We start from the raw sequence: 22446 nt of genomic DNA, 5'->3' as shown, positions 1-22446 counted from the left end.
GAACTTCACTATAAATAATAAATGTGATGGTAAATGGAAATAGGAATCTTTTACATTTGGTGAAAAGACCCTATCCTGTCCAACATCTCCGGTCACATGAGCTCTTGTCCTCATGACTTAATGACTTGATCACTGCAAACTAAAATGATTTCTACATACTCCAGAGAGCAACCTCTTCAAAATGTGGCATGACTCTGCAACACATCACAAAAACTCTGGCTATTAGTGTTACTCAGATCTCAATTCATCATATGGAATATGAGTTACCATTATGTCCTGAACTGATTTAACAACAAAGCCTACTCACACTAAAACTCACACTAAAATTGCTCATAACTGAAAATGCTGAGCATCCATGGAGAAAACAAATCTTTACAGCAGCCAGATCCAGAGCACAAAGCTTACCACTCCAAGATTCAAGAATAACTAGAAACCTCAGGTTATCCAACACTGCATGCAAAACCTCCATTTTTATTATTTTCTCTTTCAATGCGGAGCTCCCCTGTTGTAAACTTCAAGTCCTGTACTGTTTTGAAAAGATGGGAAAGGAAAAGTAATATACCCCCCTCTCCTGAGCTTGGCTAAGGAATAGCTAGTCAGAACAGATTAAAAAACAGTAAATTGGCCAGCACAGCCTATTAACATTTCAACTCACTCAAGAGGAGCACCAGGTTTTGATTGTTTGTGGCCATGTAATGATTGCAACAAAATTACCAAATTCAGCTGAGCTGACAACCAGAAAACCCCTTTTGATTCTCAAGGGCAGCAACTCAAGGAGATTAAACTTTTCCTTGTATATTTCGTTTGTCTGGACACCACAGCACCATCTGCAGACTGGGGGACTTAGTGGAGGGACCCACAGACTCTTAGCTTACTCACAGTGGCATTAACCAAGCCACTAAACCAATTTATCCCACCAAATAGACATGGCCAAGCTTACTTCTTCTTAATACCACTTGGAAATTGTAAGAAGGAAGGCATCTCAAGCACCTCACTGCATTTTGATTCCCCTAGATATGCGTACAACAGCAGGGTAGGAAACCTCACTTTTTAGTCCTCCTAAAACCCAGAAGTAGAGGACAATTTATCCTGTTACAACGTGTAACTCTAGGCATACAAGCCTACAAATGAACAACAGTCAATTCTTAAATAGTCTTTTAAAGCCCTTTAAATTATAGGGAATATGTCACAAAGATAACTGGGATATATAATATTTTCCTTCAAAATGCTTGATTTGATAATTACTAGCAAACAAAACCAAAACACACCACCACTATCCTTCACCAACCAATAAATTCTTGGTTTTCTTCTTTTGCTCCCCTTCAAGTAATTCATTTCCCTGCTTTTGACATGTTCTTCAAAATTCTTCCCTCCCTCAGGATTGGTTGCACTTCCCACTTCACACTGAGGAGTTATCCCCTGCTTCATCCCACACACTTTTATACATGAGTTGTACATAAACTCCCTCTCAAGTCTTTTCTACTCAGATCTCCCAAGACTCTTTTAAGATTTCTAGTGAATGCTATTGCTGGAGGGTGTCCAGAGAAGGTCAACAAGGCTGGTGAGGTGTTTGGAGCACAGGCCCTATGAGGAGAGACTGAGGGAGCTTCGGTTGCTTAGCCTGGAGAAGAGGAGGCTCAGGGGAGACCTTATTGCTGTCTGCAAATAGCCAGGTGGGGGTGGGTCTCTTCTCCCAGGCAACCAGCAGCAGAACAAGAGGACACAGTCTCAAGCTGCACCAGGGGAGGTTTGGACTGGATGTTAGGAAGAAGTTCTTCACAGAAAGAGTGATTTGCCATTGGAATGGGCTGCCCAGGGAGGTGGTAGAGTCACCATCCCTGAAGGTGTTTAGGAGGAGAGTGGATGGGGCGCTTAGTGCCATGGTTTGGTTGCTTAGATGGTGTTGGATGATGGGTTGGACTTGATCTCGAAGGTCTTTTCCAACCTGGTTAATTCTATTCTATTCTATTCCAAATTCCCTCACTTCCTCAACCTTTTTTCTAATGCAGAAGTCAGTAATACACTTTGGGTTTCATCCTACTCACACAATGGTCCTCCTAATACAGTGGTCCTCTTCACGGAGGGCTTTTTCCCCATCATTCATTACCCTCAGCCTATTTCTTTGATTTCTTTTTATTTATTTATTTATTTTTAAATTTCTACTACCCTGCCCATGCTACAATATTCAATGGGAAGACTCCCTTTTGCCAGTGCTAATGCACTGTTAAGGCAACTCTGTGCTATTTTTCTCCACCAGCAAAATTGTTCCCTGACTATAAATTGTGTACAGAAGTTGCCTTTGCACTAATTGATTATATACAATGCTTTTGCATACACACACACATATATCTAGCACTACATCGCTGTGAGACTGTAAAGGCAACTCCTTTACATGAGCCCTCAGAATCAAGCTGGATAAATGCAACAACACTGAAAACGTAGAAAAAGGGAAGGCAGAAGTGACAGGCACAGTTCAGAAAAAGAAAATCTGTACTCATGGATAAACACTGTTAGATCCTGACTCAGGAAATGGTCTACAGGAAGATGGTATGTTCATATTTTGGGTGGCATCTGGAAAAGCCTCATCAACAACCAAAGATTAACTTACACAACCAGGAAGCTATGGATCAACTTTTGTTCTCCTCAAAGAAGCTATTAAATACTAACAATTACATACTTTAAACCAGAAGAAATTAAAATGTCACGTATACTTAACAAGGCAAGCAAAGTATTAGGACAACTGCATTCTCACTGGGATACATTCAGGTTCAGCAGTCTTACAAGAGTGTTTAGAGAAATTGGAAAGACGACATTCGCACTAATTCTGTCTGATTTGACTGACAATTTAAACAGAGAGTTCCTTTCTAATGTGGTTGCTTTTTAAAGTTATCACGTCCTCATAAGTTGAGCTGGTCTTTTTTTTCCCCCCCTCAACAGGCTATTTTTGTGCCTCTGAGATGCTCTGCATGAAATGCTGCTTTTTTTAATAAACTTGAGTTGCTCAAAGTAGAATGGGGGTACTGTGAGCTCTTACAGAAACATTTTATAATTCAAGCTGTTATGCTTCCATACTAAAAAGTTAACAAGGAGAAAGCTGTAATCACATTATGAATTGAGCCATTTCAAAACCAAAACAGTGTAGGAAAACAGTGTATTCACAAAATGAATACTAAGATACATTTATCCTGATTCAAACAGCAGAACAAAAAAATAAGTAAGAATTGAAAGCTTCTTACAACAGTTAATAGAGGATCCAGATGAACATTTCTGTACTTATTCAACATTTACTAGAAGGGAGAAGTGAAAAAGCAATCCAGGAGTATTTGCAATGCAATTAGGCTAGACAAGTAAGTCTGAATGTATGCCAGCTGCAGGGGCCTGCCCTTAATTCACACAATCAAATGTCTAGTGTGTCACACAGTGTCTAGCATCAGTATCTTCAGTATTAAATGTTTCATCAGATATGTAGTTGTTTACTGAGCATCTTAATCGGGGTCTGAACACATATCTAGCTGTACCTCCTAGCAGTCTATATGCCAGTCCATCACCATCTGTCAGTTAAAGCTTCCACAGACAGAAAAAAATATCAACTCAAACAAATGTGTTCGGCACTCAAACTAAGCTATCATTCACATTTCAGTATAAGAGTTGAATTCCTTTTCAGTGTTCTTCAACTTTGACCCAGCTCTACCCCCTCCTTCACTGAAAAGGGCAAAGACAACAGCCCAGCAAGTGGGACAGGCAAAACAGACCTCCTTTGTTCACTTTTTCCCTTTCAGTTTTCTATTGAGGTAAATAACTGAAAGCTCAGAGAGCCTCCAGTAGCTCAGAAGAAAGCAATATAGCAAGCTTGCAGATATCCTTTCCTGGTTAACAAACAGCAGGCAAAACTTATGGTGCATCATATTAATCTTATTATTGCAGATTAACTCTTTACAAACTTCCTCTCTGTTATGTATTTCCAAGACAATAGTTATAAATCCATAAGTTACAGTATCTTTAATACTAAACTAAATAAGGAACACACGTATTTACCAATTTAAAATCCAACAAATTATCACTGCAGAGAAAGCATAACTGAATTTTCTGAATACTATCAGCCCACTCAGGAAGGCAAAACTGAATTCATTGCATATTGCCCAGCAGACAACCTCCTACATTATTCCCTCAGCTTACATTACCAAGATATACTTTTCTGTATGGCTTCCCATTTTACCAACTATGTTCACAAAACATAACAAAATGCACATACCCAGTGAAAATTGAATAGAACAATTTTACTGTACTGTTCCAACATAATAGAAGGTAAGTAATCACAATTTAAGGTGAATTGAGACAAGTGAATTAAACTACAGACTTACAGCAATACCACAGCCACAGGCAAAACAGATTTAATTTTTAGGCTGATTGAGCTATTTAAGCTATGCATTAAGCTGTTAACAAAATCCCAAACCCTTTGTGTATTTAGGATGTTTTATGTTCAGGTACTATCGAGAGTCATTTCCCTGCAGCAGCATGAATGGGGAAAGTAGCATTACCTTTTCCTGACTTGAAATAAGAATCCTCAAACCAATACAATCTGTCAATTAAAGAGACATCTCATTAACCACAAGAATCTCTAACCCTGTTATTAAAGCTTCTGCCATCACCTTTTGAGAAACAGATAAACATCATCACAATGAACAAACAGGAGGTTTCAGTAGGTACCCACTCTATTTGTTATTTCATTCATTTCCTGAAAATAAAGATCATTTTAAAAAGATGAATTTTCTTACTACAACCCTTCTTATCAAAAAAAGTTATGGTACACATGACAAATATTATCATTTCTGCAAGAAGATAAGGAATGATAACCTAGCTCAGATCCTGGTGATCTCATTTACCTTGAACATTACTACTTCTGCACATTGTTACCATGGCCGGTAAAACTAATTACACAATTAATATACCAATATCAGTATGATTAATTGTGGATTTATACTGTGGGTTGTAAAGAGGGTTTTAGCTCCATCACTAACATCAACTGCTCCGTGCTTCCTTATCATCCAATGTGGTGACAGAGCTGTACAGTGTCCCTTTAGCTACATCACCTTCATAGGATCCAGAATGTGAATTCATTCAATGGATTCTGAGTTCCACCAATATCAAGCAGCTTATGTGCTTTACATTCAGTGTTTTCAGGATACATCACTTTCCCAATTATGTATTGACACAGTCTGACAGCTAATTTTACACTCCAAAAGAATTTCACAGTGCTTCGAAATTCAAATATGTAACTTTTACAGATTTTAGTATGAAACTCATCATCAGCTCTGGTCACCTGCATTGCAAATCCAATTCAAAACTAAGGACAATCTTTAATGAAATGCCTGAGGTCTATCCATACAAATGATAATATCAAACAGATTAAGCAAAAATGAAAAACAGGCAACAACTACAAGTCCGTGTTCTCATTTCTAGGTCCTCTGAGACAGTATGTAACACTACAGGCTCCCTCTTTCCAGCTTTTGCCAAAGACTGCCAGCAAGAGGCATGTCTTGGCATATATGCAGATCTCAAATTCAAGTCCAGACGCCTTCTGATGTTGCACGGTGACCTATTCTATGCACAGCCCCATATGTACCCTCCACAAATGATCACATCTATTACGTTAAATGGCAACAGAAGTTGAGACAATTAATAGTGCACCTGAAAGATGCCATGAAGTTTCCAGGTTTCATCTAACATTTCCATCATATACCTCATTAAAAATCAAAATGTATGTTAATACTCATAGGAAGACAGGGAACACAAGAAAAAAGAAACCCAGGGGGTTAATGCTGGCTTCTTGAACCTCAGCACAAGGTTGTTCTGAATAAATGGGGAAAAGCTAGACCTTTGTGGACAAGAGAAGGTCTTGTGATCTGTATGTTCCACTGCAGAGTAACATATCACATTTTCCATTGTTTTATCTAACTAAACAGACAACTAGGAAGTAGTACTCCTTTCAGAGAGTACTTGTCAATATGGAACAGCCTTATTGACTACGCTGAAGCACACTATGATCTTAAATATTTAAACAGCTTGGCATTATTAATCAGGTACTGTTTACACTTCCGACTCCAAAGCCTTGGTTTAAACACATTTCAGACTTCGAAACCAACACATCTATGCAGAAGAGTTCACCAGTAGCTGAAGGTTTAGTTAATCATTACTTTTTAACCAAAAAGCAAGCATATTTGCTGCTCGAATATATTTTTTTCTTTTTTTGCATTAATCACCATAAAAAGGGAGGAAAACAAACACGGGGAAATAGGAACAGCCACACACATTTTCGCAATTTTATATCTAAATAACACTGGCGTTGCTGCTCGTTACAAATGCAGAGAAAAAGAGTCAATAAATAAACGTGTAGAAGGCGGAACACAGATCCCGGCACTTCAGCACAGACAGCTCCTTCATCGGCACACGCCGCCCGCCCCCGCCAAGCCCTCGCCCCCGCCGGCCAGCGCACGAAATGGCGACCTACCCGACGAGGGATGCGGGCGCGTCGCAGCCGCGGAGCGTCTCCGCCCGGCTGAGCCTGGCCAAGGCGGAGACGCTCCGCGGCTGCGACGCGCCGTGGCCAGCCCACCCGCCCCCGGGAAGTCCCCACCGGCCGCCGCAGCACCGGGCGGGTGCACCAGGTGCCTCCTCACAGCCGCTACCGGCGTCCCCCGCAGTGAGCTCTCCGCGCCTGGGCAACTAGCCGCTGCCGCCCGAGGCTGGGGCCGCGCCGCGCGCCGCTCGCTCATCCCCTAAGAGGAGCTCCGGCACCTACGGTGGACCCGACCCAGGCGGTGTAGGGCAGCGCAGCGCGGACGGGTGTCTCCTCACCGTCGGGGCGGCAGGGCTCTTCACAGGGGGCTGCCACCGGCTACCGGTGCGACAGCGGACGCGACACGGTGACAGGGGCGGTCAGGCCGGTACTCACGGGAAGATGCAGCCCCTTCGCTTGGGAAGAGGGTCGAGGGATACCCGGGGCCGCGCTCTTCCTCCTCCTCCGCGCTCAGCAGCCCAGCGAGAAAAGCCGAGGCAGGCGCGCTCCCGCGCGTATCACCTCCCCGGCACCCCCGCCCCCGCCGTACCGCGGGGCGCGTTCCCGCGGGGGGCGGGGAAGGCGCGCGTCTGTGCGAGCTGCGCCGGGGCGCGCGCGGCAGGGGGCTGGGTGGCTGGGGCGGGGCGGGGCTGGCGGAGGCCTCCCTGCCGGTACTTCGCACCTGAGGTGGCGCGGGGCGGCTGGCTCCATCTTGGGCATCGCTCCACAGCTACCGCCAGGGGAAGGGAGTGAGCTCCAGCAGTTCTCCGCCGGCGGCCGGCTGGCTAAGCCCCTCCGTCACTCCCTCCGCCACCCGGGTGGAAATCGGGGTAAAATCGTGGTAAAATCGTCTTCGTGCTCTGCAAGCAGACCTGCGGGCGGTGCCGGTTCTCGACCTTCCCAGCGGCCGCCCCTTCTGACACCACTGAAAGGTAGCCGACCCGGCCTCCCGGCTCGGCGGGAGCCTCCTCAGCGCCTGTGTACGGCGACGGCAGCAGCTCCCCTGCCCTCCCCCGGCCAGGGAAAGCCAAACAGCCGTCGGGGCACCCCCACAGTCACCCCCCCACCAGTGGTGCGGGCCCTGGCAAAGGCGGCGTTTTAAATAGATGCATTATTTTAGCCTGGCAATGCCCCTCTAAATAGACGGTTTCATCTAGTTCCCAAACTGGAGATAAGGATATTGTTTTACTCTCGAGAATAGTGCTATTGAACTCTGTAGTGCAGCTCATGTGTGTATTTCAACACGGGTATTGGCAGGATTGGAGCCAATAATTTCAGCCGTTGTGGGTACAACAATACAGTAAATTAAACTGAGTTCGGAAAGACAGAGGCTTGCATTGCCGGCTTCTGGGGGGGCGGTGGAATCCTCCACGGCATGCTGGTTGTCCTGGGGACTGCCACAAATAGCGGAGCCAGTGGCCTGCCCACAGCCCGTACCAGCACGTTCTTCACCAGTCAGAGCAAAATTGAATTAGGTTAAATTTCCAGTTCACAAGTTCAGGAAGTCAGGCATTTTGATGCAATCAGTGAAAGAGCAGCTCTGGATGAGACCGTTTGCATGAGTCTCAGATGAGGGTTATTTCAAATAAACCTTTCTGCTGAACACACTTCTCAATCGAGAAGCACTCAGTTTTCACCTTCCCTTTCACATCTTGCAGTTCATTTAATACACAATGTCAGAAAGCATTTCAATATCGTTTTGACACTTATATGGGCTACACTCAATATTGCTCAAAATTAATCCAAGTCTACATTTAACATGCAGCAAATGTGATTATCTGCCATTGCTAAACTTGCTTTTGCATCAGCCATTTTATGCATTGCAAGGTGACAACTTTTATAGTCATTAACTATTTATTATACATTTCAGGAAACAGCTCTCAAGGTGAACTTTAGTGTGATAACTTCATAGTGCGAAATGCAATGCTCAAGATAAGCAAAAAGCCCTTAGCAGAAGGCTTTTGTATCTCTGCAGAAGCCCCATTAGGACTCTGGCAAGTTAAATCTGAACAGCTGATCTACTGAAAAACAACACTCTAGATGAATAACAGATTCTGTAAATGATACAGCACATGCATATAAATATCCAAGGGTTAAACAATAAGTCAGGCACTACTGCTGCAGACTTTGGATCTCCTATCAATCTGAGGCCAGGATATTATTGTTTGAGACATGAACATGCAAAGATTAGATGGATGGGAAAAAAATCCATTTAGTTTTGTTTGTTTACTTACCTCTTTTTGCTGTTATACAACTCCCACATTCCCAACTGATTTATTTGATCTTAAATACAAAACCCCTCCTATCTTCCTAAACATTCAGCAAACAGGGGGCCTCAAATAATAGGATCTTGCGTGACTTTGATTCCAAGATACTGTGTTCCATTAGGAGAATATGCAGCCATTCTTGGCTTTGAAAATATATGGGTATAGAATGTTAAGAGGGCAGTCAGCCTTTGAAGTAGGTTGCCTGGGGCAGGGGGGGATGTGACACAGACACACAACATGGCACTTTGGGACATGGTTTTAATGGCCATGGTGGTCTTAGGCTGATGGCTGGACTCTATGATCTTAGAGGTCTTTTTTAACCAAGCTGATTCTATGGTTCTGTGTTTTTTCCACATAGCTAACTCTTCAAAACCTTGCCACATTCCCAGAGGAAGATGATGAGCCCAGCCTTCAGGAGGTGGACTGAAGAACTGCAGGTCGCTTCACAGGAAAGACTTGGGTTGAAAGTTGTAACTGTCTTAAAATGTATCAGCAAATATCTGCTTAGTATTTGGGTGGCAAATGTACCAATTCTTAAAAGCATGAATCAGCGGGGTGTGACAGTTCATTGGAGGCAAGTTAGACCACAGAAACCAAATAAATTAGGAGATTTCACTGTTCCAGGGAGGGTACAACTATATTGATCCATGATTAGGAAATGCTGCACCTGGTATGATTATATCCATGTGAATTTAAACTGTGTAATTTTTATACTACTGAGATAAACACATTCAATAGCACAAAGCACAACTTCCCAAAGCATTGCTGTAATTATCAGTAAAGAAGTAAAAAAGGTTTATGCAGCCTATTAAAGAGCTAGGAGCCACTTCTGCTGTTGATGGTATCCAATATTGTGGGCAAGTGCGATCCATACTGGCAGGATGGTGGCACCAGGTAAAAACAGGTAGGCTTGTTGGCATAAACAGCAGCAGCCATTATGATAAGCAGAAGTTTTGTGGTTGAAGGAATATTAACTTTCAAAGTTCTTTTCTGCTACTTTGAATCTTTTATGTAGTCATTCATAACATTTATTGCCACTTCGCTTGCTGCAATTACATCCATGGATGGCCAGTTCCAAATGTAGTGGTTCAGTCTTTATGTTGCCTTTATATCAGCCTTGATTCATGTGGTATCTACCATCCTCTTCTATATTAATCTGTTAAGGTTTTTTTGTACTCATGGGAAGCATTCATCAGGTACACAACACATTCCTTTTAGTCAAAATGTATGCATGTACACATGATCACAATGTTGTGACACAGGAAAAGCTATCAAAAACTTGTCTGTGATTGGTATAAGACATGATTTGGATATTTGGAAAAGGTTTTTAGCAAGAGGCTACCAAATAAAATACTCAGAGGGCTGATACATTGCAAGAGGCTAGTGTTAACTGAAAAGAATTCTTTGACATTTTGTTCCTAGCCCAGATGTTTATAAGGGATGTGGCAAGACATCTTGGTTTGTTCATCTCACCTAACTTTAGATGTCTACTATGTCAATGTCTGCATTTGAGCTAGTCACTCTCTCCACTGAGTATAAAGTATACCAGGAATAGGCACTTTTAGTGTATGATTCATCTAACCTATTTTAGATGTCTATGTTAGGATAAGCTGAGTTGCATCCTAGAAATGTCTGTTTCCCTCCATTGACTGTAACAGGACCAATGGGTGTCTTGTTCAGCTGTAAATGTCTGCATTGTAAGAGTCTGCATTTGCTCAGCTGAATGCCACCCATGTGATTTTAGCTTGAGTTATCCTGCTGTCCCATGTTCCCCTTGTTTCGAGGTGTTACAAGGGTGAACGGAGCAGGGTATAGCACACAAAGTACTTTATACGAAGTACAATGGTGAGGAATGCCCCCCAGAATACATTGAAAGTCAATGAAATTTAGACTAATTGTATTCAGTAGATTATTAGGTGCTTCCAAACAAAAAATGAACAACTTTTAAGATTGATTTTAATATAATTTCCCAGAAATTCCCAGAGCTGGAACTCCCTTCAGGAATTAGATGCTTGAATTAAAAATGGAAGGAAAGAATCCTGTTCTTTGGGGAGCAGATAGAAAGCAGGAGTGGTTGGTGCGATCACCTGTCCCATCTCCCATTAGCTTGATCATTAGAGTACTGTGAAAGAAAGTAGGAGATCTGAATTCACTTGTTTCCTTTGCTTAAAGAACTAAGGGTACAAATCTATAAGAGTATCTAGGAGAATCTGAGGAGGCAGACAGAGTTTTCAGTCCACCCCTATTGATGATCTCATGCTCTTCTAACTTGTACAGGGTAGTTAAACACTGAGAGAAAGTAAAGTTACATGCATAAACTACATCTCACATATACAGAAACTCTGTAATTGATATATTTGCCTGTGTATGGGGAAACTAGACTTACAGCCCTATGTTTGCACAATTTCACTGGGGTTTTTTGTGTCTTTTTTTTTTCCCCCAATTAGATACATAACTGGCCTCCCTTCTGAACAGCTTGACTATCTAGACTAAAGAGTAGAGCATTAGGCTGAAAAAGGAGCTAAATGTACGTCTCACACACCCTGAAAATTTCTAATCGCAGGAAGATATTGCCATCAGCATGGTTTTGTGGCAAATGTAATCAATCAGATGGATGTGCTCTGAGAATGCTTAAAGGATCAAGTTTTTCAGGTAAGAGGTGAACTTCCATAGATACCAAAGCATGCAGACCACAGTACTTTTAGCTATGGTCATAAGGTGATCACAAGCAACATAAAGGGTCATATGAACTTGCCATAAACTTGTGCTTAATGTGATCTGTGGCATATTACAAAAGCTAAGTCTATTTTTGACAGCTTCATTCAATATAGTGCAATGGCTCAAGTCAATGAAAATTTGATATTGATTTCAACAGGACCAGTGGTTTATCTGGTATATAAATAATGGAAGGCAGTCCTTCACACAGAAGACTAAACTGTCTGCAAACACCTAAGATACTCTGTGTGCGTGATTAGAGTTCAAATTTTTCCATTAGGAGAGATTGGCTGAGACAGTTAAAAATCTTTTAGAAGCCTAATTCATGGTTCAAGGCTTTTGAGAAACTGCTCCACAAAGATCAAAAGTCTACAGACACCAGGAGGTTTATCCAAGGGACTTTAAAGCCCTGAATACTAAGCAGCTCTATTTTCAAAACCAGGAGTTTAAAGTCAAGTCTGACCTTATGATTTAACCTGTTTAACATCTTTCAGCTAAATGTCTCACAGGTTAAGAGAATTCATCTTCAGTGGGGAGTTTTCCATTATGGAAATGAGCTAGTAAGCAACTCAAAATATTCTGGAAAATGCCTAATAATAACTATTACAGCTATAACTCTTGCTTTAGTGAAACTTTGTTCCACCATTGTGCATATACCTAATGTGAATGAACTTAATGATTCACACACAAAAGAATTATGTACTTCAGTAATTCCAGATGACAGAGAACAACAGTGTACTTGGTGAAAGAGTAAGGTCTGCTCCCTTTCCCAATGCATGGATATGAATTTTGATCACATGTAAGGCTTAGAATGAAGGAAAGCTTTTGCCTGGGAAACTGAGAGAGAAGTAAAGGAAAACTTTGGTGAAAAATTACATCAGTTAAGTCTTTCTGAAGTAGTTCTTTGGTCTTGAAGTAGAAAAATGCCCAAAGGGCAAGACTAGAAGTCTGCTTGTGTAAGATGCACCTTATTCTCTGAGTTTGTTGTACCTTAGAAGGATGAGATCAGTTTTAAATTACAAGCATGCCATTGCTGTAATGGCTTATGTTTGAATTTCTTGAAGTTGTTCAAGTGAGAGAATCTCTGGATCAAATGACTAGCTCTATTAGGTTCCCTGAGGAGAGATGTCAGTTCATGGTCCTTGTAGCCTTCTGAAGCAGGTAACAGTGAAAAATCAGCTTGGTTTGGTTTGGTTTGGTTTTTCTTCTCATAATCAAACTTATTTCCAAGACTCTTATGTTTTGCTCACATTATCATGGTAATAATTATGTATTTTAAAAGGTCCAGAAAAATGATAATTAAGTGAAAGGTTTCACACTTGATGTTTTTATTTTGGTTCATTCAAAATCCCAAACACAAAGACCAAATGCCCAGTATAGGAGGAAAAGCAATACCTGCACAGCCCATCACTTCAATAACAACGTGGGGTGTGAGTATTCTAAGCTTTAAGTGAAGTTAATTAATAATCCCAGCCCTTTGGGAAGCCTGGAAGACAAGCTGAGTTCCTCTGAGAATGTTCTAGTTGTGATGACCTCTAGGCATGAACTGCGAATTCAGAAGAGTTCAAGAAATGTACCCTAGGTGAATCAAATACTTCTCAGAACTCAGGAAAAAATACAACAAAAAACATTTCATGTGGAACATAACAAACAAATTAAAACCAGTACATTTGTGCTTCACAAGAAATGCAACATAGACACATTTAACCAAAGAAAGGTATTTTAAAATGAAAAGATGCTGAGATATTCCAGATCTTGGCAGGTGACATCCTGCAGGAAGTAATTTTCCCTATGCTTCTGAGATTAAATTGAAGTGCAGCAAATTTGCAAGGGTCCTGTTGCATGTGCAGGTGAGAGCCTCAGCACAAACAGAACAAATGCCCTTCTTTTATGCACTCATTCCTAATACAGAATCACACTGATACACAAACAGCAAGAAGGTTTAGTTTTACCATTCTGTCTCTAGCAGATGAGCTTCTTCCTGTATTTTTGTATTTTGCTTGATAATTTTCAAACCACTTCTTAGTAAAGCAACCCAGTGCTTCACTGTGTCCTCTTCTGCTTGATCTCCTCTAACTACCCCCCCCCCCAACTTTAGTTGCATGATCCTGAGCTTCAAGATTTTTCTGTTCTCTTCTGGCAAGAGCATGTAATTTTCCTTTCATAAAACTGAAGAAAAGTGACAGAATTTCTGAGACAAATACTGGAAATGAGTGTTCTCTGCCTTACTACTTACACTGTGCTGGAAGAGCTAGTATCACACACAACAATTATTTCGAGGTTTGGTTATCTTTCATCTGTGTGCTGTATGTTACTCAAATACATGAAAAACCTTAGTTACTGATGGTTCCTGGTGCTCACACTTTTCTCTCGCTGCAAATGAGTCCTTTTCCAGTTAGCATTCCTAAGACTCAGGTTTTCATTCCAAAACTGCCATTGCTCCTTACAAAGTCTCAGGCAGGGCTCATGTTTAAAGGATAATACATAGAATACATAGAATACATAGAATAAACCAGGTTGGAAGAGACCTTCAAGATCATCGCGTCCAACCCATCAACCAATCCAACACCACCTAAACAACTAACCCACGGCACCAAGCACCCCATCAAGTCTCCTCCTGAAAACCTCCAGTGATGGCGACTCCACCACCTCCCCAGGCAGCCCATTCCAATGGGCAATCACTCTTTCTGTATAGAACTTTTTCCTAACATCCAGCCTGAACCTCCCCTGGCGCAGCCTGAGACTGTGTCCTCTTGTTCTGGTACTGGCCGTCTGGGAGAAGAGACCAACATCCGTCTGTCTACAACCTCCCTTCAGGTAGTTGTAATCACTCCTTTCCTCTTGTTCTGGAACCTGCTTCCCTGAATGCTGTGGTGCTGACTGCTGCAAGACTCCAGCAGTTTCTTCAGCTCAAGAGTTCCCTTGAATATTCTGAATACCTGCAGAAGCAGATTACCGGCTGCACACCCTCAAATCAGATGGCTGAAGTGGCACAGCACAGACATGCAGTATTTCATCACCAACACTGGTGCAGAAAAGTTTTCCTGGTTTACCCAAACTGACTAATACCAACTAAATTTTTCACTTATTTAATAATAAAGGCAGAGTAGAAGCAAGGCTCAAAAGGTAAAGCATGCAGTTTTCTTGCTCCTGGGTGCTGTAAATCCCAAGTGGTGACAAACGATGTGTTTTGCAGGCTGGTGCTAGCTCTTGCAGGTGTAGCTGACAGACTGATTCCCACATCTGGATGTGAGATGGATCAACTGACCCTAGGACAGGTGGAAACCTCTGGATCTACGGGACTGATTTCCTGACTTTTAATCTACTACTATGGTCCCTAAAGTGGAGCAGGAGAATGCCTGTGCCTTTTTACAGGGAACTTTCAACTGGGTGTGGATAAGCCCAGGGGTTTTTTGTATGCATGCATGCATGCGTTCACAGTTTCCCACTACCATGGGTAAGAAACCCAACTTTAAGTCTGAATTTCCTCACATATTTAAATATGCCTAAATAACCATTTAATTTAGCACATTCAATAGTATTTTACATATTTAATATATTAATATGTGCAATCAATACACACATGAAGTTGTGTGTTATTGTTTCAGTCTGTGCCTTCAAGCCAAGCATCTGCCATCTAGATTTCTCTTCAGGAACATGGTATGTATATTACCTTTGACATCAAACTATGTTTTTATCTGCTAACCCTCCATTTGTGTGCTATTTTTTGTTGTTGTGATTAAGGAGGAACCTTCTACCGTACCCCAAATCAATATCTAGTCACTGTGTATGATCTTGTGTTGTTTTAGCTATGTAATAATTAGTTCTCATTTCCCCAATCATCTGTTGTTCTGGGAAACATTTGTCCTTTGCTCAAAGGTTTAGAAATGCTGTAACTGACATTTTCCAGCAGGAGAGACAAGGCTATTACTCTTTTGCTGTAACACTTTTATCATTCTTTGTTCTTTGGCACAAATTCAAGAAGTAACATGAAAAGAGCTACCTTAGACAAATGCACACTTGTCCAGAAACAAACAGAAAAACAGATGAGCACAAAGGCTGCTCTGTAAACCACCTGACAATTGTTTGTAACAGCAGCATTAGGTTTGAAAATTAGGCATGTGATATTAAAAATAGCATTAGAAATACAGGGATATCAGAAGTCAAACCAGGTGTAGACAAGTCCACAGGGCAGAGGTAAAACCCAATAAAAGTTCTCCAGAGTGTGAAACAATTACACTGGGGAGGGAAGGGTTAGGGGGGAATTGGGGAGTGAGGTGGGGAAAGGACCTTTTCTGGTAAAGAAGAAATGGAAGATCTTGAGCCAGTATCAGGCAGGGACTCATACAGATATGCTATCATACCTTTTGTCCCTAGGGAAGTAGGGATCTTGATCTTGATTCACAGTAGCTATTGTTGTAGACTTTGAAAGCAAGATGAGAATAAGGCAAGATGACTTGTCTGAGCAAAACTTAGGAAACCTAGACTTCTTCACAGAGACATGGAAGAGTAGATGCAACTGAATGCACATCTGACTACTTGCCACCATCTACTTTGATGTCTTGTTTTAGTAACAATAAAGACATGCACAGATATTAGAGATACATAGCTCTGACACATATACCTGAATAAAAGCTCAAAGATATAAGATACTAACACTGATCCTTCTCTGAACTGATTGACCTTCACAGTAGGTGACTGCAGACAAGAGGCTAGCACTTAAACACAGTCTAGTTGTAGCAGGTATTGTTTAATTCAGGCTAAATGAAGGCTGCAGAGCTATATCTCTATAAAGCTATTTCAGTATGTCTGCATCAGATTAGAAAATCAACTGCATTCAATCATTTTCTAATCTGCTGTCTGCTGTTGTGGAGGAAAGTTTTATGAGATGCAATGTGTTTGTTTTTACAAATACAGTCTGACAGGGTGACTTAACTTCTGAAGAAGCTCTTTATTCTTCTTCCTTTTTGGGTAACTAGGGAAGAAAAGCTGTCCAGGAACTGTCATGATAAGCAAAGCACATAGTTCTGAGCACCTAATTAGAAGTTCTGTTTGCTATTCTGTACAGGCTTTGGGTCTCCTTTGCACAGTTTCATATTTGTTCATTGTCTTCCCCTAGCATGCCTCTGGTAGCACGCATGCTTTGGGGCTCTGGAAAAAGTCCAAGCTGATGTTTGGGAGCCAGGTTACTCAAGGAGCAGTATCTTACACTATTGTTCAGACAACTTCCTCCTTTGGTCTGCAGTGATTTGAGACTGCTAGCACATAGTCCATGCCACCTCTGTGATGCATACTTCTGTCTGCACAGATAGCACATCTCTGCAAAAGCATAGCAGCACAGGTGCATATTGGGACCAGTTATGCTATTCCACCACCACTAGGAAAGTCCTTGCATGATAGAAAACTTCACATTTGGAATAGTAGTCTGCCTATCCTCATGTTACCCCACAACAACAACCAGAAGCCACTCAAGTGCCATGTCATGTTAGCAGAGTAGCACCCATGCTTGTTCTTTGGCTTGCTCAGAAAACACATTTGAAAACCTCATCCCAACACTGAATCCGGCTTGGGAACTTTGTTGTCCCATTGTACAGTACATTTCTCTGGGACAGAAGGTTGGCATGGGACTCTTCTTTTGAGGAACTGTCCTGGGCAGAAAGGAGAAGGCTTGGTACAACCACCCTGCTAAGAACAACTCTCTGCCTATCTTGCAAACATTCCTATATGTTAGCTGGACACTTGATAACAGGTCAGTCAGAGACAGTCTTGATAGAAAAGTTTACCAGAACAAGGTACCTACTGTCAGCTGGAGTTTATTCGTTCCTAGGACCCCATACCTCTGAAGTGCTTTTTCAATGGGAAACTTACCATGGGGACCTTCTGCAAAAGGACCTCTTAACACTGCCAGTCTTTCACAATGCCTTTACAGTTTGGCATTCCAAGCCCACCTCAAAATCAGACATTTCAAAGTATTTTAGGGACCTGAAAATAGTCTTTTCTAGTGCTGTTAGTGCCTCTGAGCTAGCTGTTGGCTGTTGTGACCTTGGAGCATTGTTTTCTAAGGCCTGGCTCCAAAAGCGTCTTCTTTACAAGTAGCTATTGTGAGGGTTGAAAGCAAAGGCATTGTCTCCTGGACAGTAATAATGAGCTAAGTCTTCTTCCTCATTATCTCCAGAGGAAAGAGAAGTAATTTTTTCTCTTTGATTTTGTAAAGGGCTGACTGGTCAGAGTGACTACTAATATGAAGTGGCTGCAGCTCTAATGTGGAGGAAGAGAATAACCGACTGCTGCCTGTGTACAGCTGCTGCAGTCTCCCATGCCAGCAGGGGTCATTTGCAGAGTAATCAAGTGGCCATGCACCAGAAACTTCATGGAAGTATGTTGATTTCTGGGTGTGCCACAGTGACAGTAGTTTCCAACCAACTCATACCAGTTGCTGACAAAAACTGGCAGAAACTCCTCAGTTTTGAACTAACACATTGTGCTGCCTTGGGCTAGAATAGAGTTAGTTTTCTTCCTAGTAGCCTGTATGGGGCTATGCTTTACATGTATGATTTAAAAAGTGTTGCTAATACAGAAGTGTTTTAGCTGCTGCTGAGCAAGGCTTACACTGAGTCAAGGCTTTTTCTGTCTCTCACCCATGCCACCAGTGAGTAGTCAGGGTGTGAGCAAGAAGTTGGGAAGGGACAGAGCTAGGACAGCTGACCCCAACTGAGCATATGATATCATGATCACCAATATAAAGCTGGGGAAAGAAGGAGGAAGGTAGGGATGTTTGGATGACAGCTTTTTGTCTTCCCAAGTGATGGAGCCCTGCTTCTCTGGAGATGACTGAACACCTGCCTGCTGATGGGAAGTGGTGAATGAATTCCTTATTTCGCTTTGGTTGTGCACATGGCTTTTGCTTTACCTATTGAACTGTCCTTATTTCATCTCATGAGTTTCTCACTTTTACTGTTCCCATTCACTCTCCCATCCCCCAGCAGGGAGAGAGAGTGAGTGGCTGTGTGAGGCTTAGTTGCTGGCTGAGGTTAAACCACAACACACAAGCTGGATATATTTTGTTCTGGAAACTACTCTTTTGTTTTTTTAAGAGTATTTGTTTTCAGTTGAATTATGATGCACCTGCTGTAAATGTATTCGTTTGAAAAGAGATTGTGCTTACCCGAGAGGTTGCAGCGTGCTGAGCCCAGCATAAGAGATGAGGAAAAGCCTTCATTTCCTTAAAGAAAATCTGAAATGAACACACTTTGCAGACTAGACAAACATTATATATATAGGAACAGCATCATGCTGGAAGTATTTTGTCTTTTTTCCCCCTTTACTATCTCTGACATACACAACCATTTATTTTTGTATTAATCCACACAATAAACAAGAGCACACTTGCTTCTTGACAATCTCATCTAAGCTTTCCTTACTGATCTGTAGCTCTTCCCAAGGATTTATGACATATCTAGTGCAAATTATTTAAAACTCAGTCTGCCATAGAAATATTATTGTCTTTTCTGGTGTATTCATGCCCAGATTTGTCTAAGTATTGTTCATCTAATATTTAGCAAGAAAGAAACCAGGTAGAATGGACACAGTTTTGAAGTTATGACATGCTTATGTCTTAGTAGACTGTAAAGTAATGCTTTGAAGTCAGATTTAGTAGGGCACAGGTTTTTTTCCTTTGATTCCACATTTTCAGCAGTGCCTGAGATATCTGCCTTTCCTTGTAGGAAGATAGAATTATTCCCTACTCAGCTTTTAAACTCTTCAATGTTGTTGCTTCTTTTCTTTACAATATAGGTCTTGCCATTTCTTGGAAAGAAAATCCTTAGTACTATTTGTATACAAGTGGATACAGAAGCTTTGAGCTACACTATCTTAAAAGCTCTTCACTCTAGCTGACATAAGCAAGTGCAAAATGCAGATTCTAATTGGCCTTGTAATGACAACTGATTTATGTGTGTATAGTGTTTATACATATATGTGTATGTAAGAAAAAATAGGTAGAGGATAGGCCTTTGAAAACACAGCTTCTGTATGCATCTTCAAACATAGCCATAATAGACAAAGGAAATCTGTCAGCAAACACATTTTCCATTTAGCTGGTAACTTTCCAGAAAGCTGTGTTCATACCAAATCTAATGGAAACTCTTGCCCCACCAGATATGTTTTGTGGGGAGTGTATGAGTCATGTATGGTCTCATCTTCCATTTTTTGGGAAAAACAGTAAATGAAGGAGAAGAAATCTGGCTTTAAATTTCTCTTGAGTATTCTCTGCATGGTTTCAGTACAGTAACATCAGGTGTAACTTTGCCTAGGAAAAAAGGTCATAATAGCATGGTGTAGTAGGTATTATCTTACTTTAGATTATGGTGGGGTTTTGTTCTCTTTTCACTTGGCACCAGAGAGCCTGTACCTCAAATACTGTGTTCAGTTTTAGGCCCCTAACTACAAAAAAGGCATTGAAGTGCTAGAGTGGGTCCAAGAAGGACAACAAATCTTGTGAAGAGTCTGGAGAACAAGTCTTTTGAGGCGCAGCTGAGGGAACTGGGATTTAGGGTCTCCTTGTGCATAGATCATTAGAATCAAAGAGGTGACCCTAGAGTCTTCTTCTCTTTCTTTGTAATTTTTATGGACTCTTTCTTTATGCCTTTCAAAATAGGAGCAAGGACATGATATCAATTTTACAAAGATTTGGTGTTTTCTAAACTATAGCATGAACTTCCTGATTTTCTTTCCAAGATACAAATCTGGTACTTTTTCAATTGGGAACACTCATCTCGGCAGACAAATCTTCTTGTCTTCTGTGAATGAGTAAGTTACCTGGAATGCTTTTCTACTATCTTCTCATGATTTCTTTTTCCAGATTCAAAATTCACATTGATTTTTTTTTTTCCAGATTTGTTCACATTTTCCTGGTCAAGGAATTCTCTGGTGCACTGATCTGACATAGTAACTTTCGTAGCTGTGACTGCTGACTCGATTTCAGTTTAACTGGATAACTGCGTGGCATGCCCAAGGGTACTTCTTCAAAGCAGGATTTCTTCAACACGATGATCTGCATTAGAGTATTCCTTCTCCCATTGTTAATTTTGTATTTTGAGTCTTCAGAAGCACTTTTTCTTTTTTCATTCTAGACCATTTTCTTCTCAAACCCAACTTGCACTGAAATCCCATTGTTCAAAACATTCATGAGCCTTCCTAGAGTCACCTGTGAATTCTCCTGTTCCTCAATCCAGTCAGATTGTTAGCTGAAATATGCTGGTATGTGGCCCAGCACTAATCCCCCTGCTCCCTATGAATAAACCTGCTTAACTTAAAATTATTTTTCTTTATTTAGCCAGTTGTGTCCTCTTCAGTTCCCCTTATTCCTTTTTCCCTGTTGAAGTGTCACATCTAATACCTTAATAAACTTTTGAAAATCATTTTACTTTTATATACAGTGCTGCAGGAACACATCCACAGTGGTTAGGATTTCTTGCAAACTGCTACTATCTTTTTTTCTTTTAAGTAGCTGAAACCTAATTACAGCTAGAGTGATAAAACTGTTGCACCTACACATTTTAAAGTGGTTTAGAGTGAGAACAAACTCCTAATTAATGCCTGATAGACAGTGCAGCACTTGCAACGCTGAGGATCAAAGAGTTTAGTTTGAAAGGATTCAATACATGCAACTTGCCAATTTATATGCAGTGGCCTAAAACAGTCTGAATTAATTACTCTGTAGCTCAACTCAATTCCATGTGCACTTCTAAAAGCCACACCTAACAACAACAACAACAAAAGTGTTACAGCAAAAATAAAAGAGGAAAAAGTGTGAATGAAGGTAGTAGCTTCTGGCAAAGAAAGTGTAACAACAAATTCTAGATCTTGTCCTAACTGAAATAAACTCCTCCCTCATTCTCCTGAAGACAGCAATATAAAAAAGTAGCAATAGAATTAAACCAAATCAGAATCATTTTGCAGAATGAATCTGATTTAAATACAGTCTTTTCTTCTTGCTCTTTGTGTGTAGTTTTGACCTCATTGGTTTAGGAGCTGCAGTATTTTTACCCTCTCTAGGCACAAGAGTGAATTTGTGTTTCACAAGAGGTTTACCTAATGTTGTTGCTACATCTTTCCATGCATGTGCTCTGTCTCAAATATAATACATATGCAGCACAGAACCAGACTTCATTTAGCACAAACCAAAGATTAAAGTCAAGTTCGACAGAGGTCCAGCATGAAGCCCATGCACTTCTCATGTCCTGCTGAAGCTACGCACACTGGGATTTTGCAGAGAGAAAGCAACCAGCTGCAAGTATCCTTTTGAAGGCAAAACTGTACTTGCCTCCCCTCCTGAGCTGATTAAATGCATTGATATAAATCCACTAACAAAAGCCATGTCAAGAAACATGGGTTCAGCTGAACTTGCTGATAGGTATTCAATACCATGCTGACATCATGGCAGCCTTAAACTGGAAGTGCTGGCCAGAGCAAAGTGATAGGGGGCTGGATGTTCAGATTGTAACATGAGGGGCTTACCATTTCTTACTCCTGCTTCTGATTTTGGGGCTGGAGCACTGGATTTTTCTGCCAGGCTGACTATGGGCTTGCAGGGGGTTGTTTTATGGCTGGCTTACTGATGCTGCTTTTCTGTGGAACAGGCTAATGTAATGGTACACTACATTATTTCTATTAAACTTACCTCAACCTGGGGCTTTTTGTGTCCCCTCTGCATGTCGGGGAGCTTGCTTGTGAGAGCAGGCTGCATAAAAACAGGCCAACAGTGTAGGTATCTTCACAAGTATACTGTTAACTTCTTAAATATGGGATCTCAACACTCAGCCATAACTGCTGCATCTAGCAGCCTAGAATATGTTCAATGTAGTCTTCTGGAAGGCAGATTAAGACAAAAACCAAGGCTCTACATGA

General features: G+C 41.3%; 1 protein-coding gene across 24 annotated transcripts in view; it reads right to left on the bottom strand.

Moving 5' to 3' along the window:
* The window catches only part of NRCAM (neuronal cell adhesion molecule), a 157608-nt gene extending 150479 nt beyond the window's left edge, over nt 1-7129 (bottom strand). For 8 of the 24 annotated variants that reach the window (XM_054178316.1, XM_054178327.1, XM_054178315.1 and 5 more), the window contains exon 1: nt 6953-7128. The gene's annotated coding sequence lies outside the window, so the exon portion shown is untranslated. Of the gene's footprint in view, nt 1-6855 lie in introns of all 24 variants that reach the window. The other 16 variants (XM_054178337.1, XM_054178338.1, XM_054178339.1 and 13 more) reach the window with 7 other exon arrangements.
* Nucleotides 7130-22446: the final 15317 nt, after the last annotated feature.

Source organism: Dryobates pubescens, chromosome Z, assembly GCF_014839835.1.
Source record: "Dryobates pubescens isolate bDryPub1 chromosome Z, bDryPub1.pri, whole genome shotgun sequence".
Classification (NCBI taxonomy): domain Eukaryota; kingdom Metazoa; phylum Chordata; class Aves; order Piciformes; family Picidae; genus Dryobates; species Dryobates pubescens.
The sequence above is the reverse complement of the archived record's forward strand: the minus strand, read 5'-3'. Positions and strand labels throughout refer to the sequence as shown.